Here is a 1611-nt window from a genome sequence, read left to right on the forward strand (position 1 = left end):
CGGAGGCGGGAGGCTCTCGCTTCCTCTCTGTGGCGCTGCAGGGCACCGACCATGCCCTGCAAGCCATCAATTTACGCCTTAGCAGTTCTCGGCTAGGATGCACCACAAGATTACTCAAGGGTTTTTTCCTGCCTACCTCGCTAGCCTGTCAGCTACATCGTTCCCTTTAATACCAAACATGGCTTGGAGATCAGTTGATGATAATGCGTCTACCTGATCAGGATTCTCTGAGCAATAGTGAGAATCGTGGTCAGAAAGGTAAACGTTATCAAGGGGCGTGCTTTGCTGCAGGCTGTCAATGGCGGCCCTAGAGTCCTGTATGTATGACACATGCCCGTCCTTCTGGGCTGCATGGGCTAGGGCTCCCATATAGCGACAGCCTCTGCTTTGGAGCGAGGAGGCATTGTCGGACAACCCGCATCAGCTTGTGTACGTCCCTTGCTGCAAAGCCGGCGCCTGCAGTGTGGGAAATGGGGTCTACAGAACCATCCGTGAAGTAGGTTTTACTCACCTGGTGGACAGTGATTTCTGCAATGTTCCTCTCCGCCTCAGCCTTCAAAAGAGACGGAGAGTACTGAGTCTTTCTCCTTGAACAGGTTCATGACAGAATACCTCTATCAAGGATCTTGCCCACGGCGGGCTGTGGCATAGTCAGGCGGTGGGGGAGGTCCATGCCCTTGACCAACAGAGTCTCCTTGGAGCTCAAAGCGTATCTACACCCTGGCTGTATGAGACAGCCAGGAGTTGTTGGCAAAGAGTTCATGGTTCTGTGCAAGCCGACGCTGCACTTAGAATGTTTGTCTTAGCTGCGAGTCCGACGGGGACTGTAAGACCTTGGCAAGAAACTGAGCCGCCATCTGATCGATCCGGATGTCCAGAATGTCCAGAGGGGAAAAGGTTGGCCTCCCAGAGGAGGTTGGCAACCTTAGCCCATATAGGAGCACCCAGAATGATCCTGGCGGCATCGTTTTGCATGACGTCAAGCCTTTGCCGTAGTCCAGGCTTGACCGTAATCAGGGCGACGGAGGCGTAGTCCACAATGGGACGAACAGCGTGCACATAGAAGGATCTTAGTACACGGTGCCCAGCCCCTAAGCGCCGCCCTGACAGAGCTCTCATGACAGAGAGTCTTGCCTTGGTCCGTTCTAGGAGGTATTGAACCTCCGAGCGGAAAGTAAGCTTACTGTCAACCCATACACCCAGGTATTGGAAGACATGAACCCACTCTAGCTCTATCCCTTGGACTCGCAGCCTTTGGTCTCGGACATCCTGTTTCAGCGCCATTGCCTTCGATTTGGCTGCTGAGATCTTAAGCCCGACTCTGCGGCATTCCTCAGACATTAGATCCAGACAACGCTGGGTCTTTCTGATTAAATTCTCATTCTTCCTCCCAACAGAGACTTTAGTAATGACTTTCATTTTTTTTTATTTACTATTACTGATGACATGACGTAAAACTTGGTTTCGGAGATGGGGGATTATCTATTTTTTTCTGGAAGGTACGATGAACATGTCAGTTATCCACCTCAGACGTAATCGTCCTTCCGTTCATGACGCAACTGCTCTTCGAGGATTCCAAGGCGTTTGGCTGCTGTCCGTGATGGCGCGCCG

Source organism: Penaeus japonicus, unplaced genomic scaffold (genome assembly GCF_977035675.1).
Source record: "Penaeus japonicus unplaced genomic scaffold, GWHDUDI00000001_assembly GWHDUDI00000012, whole genome shotgun sequence".
Taxonomy (NCBI): Eukaryota; Metazoa; Arthropoda; class Malacostraca; order Decapoda; family Penaeidae; genus Penaeus; species Penaeus japonicus.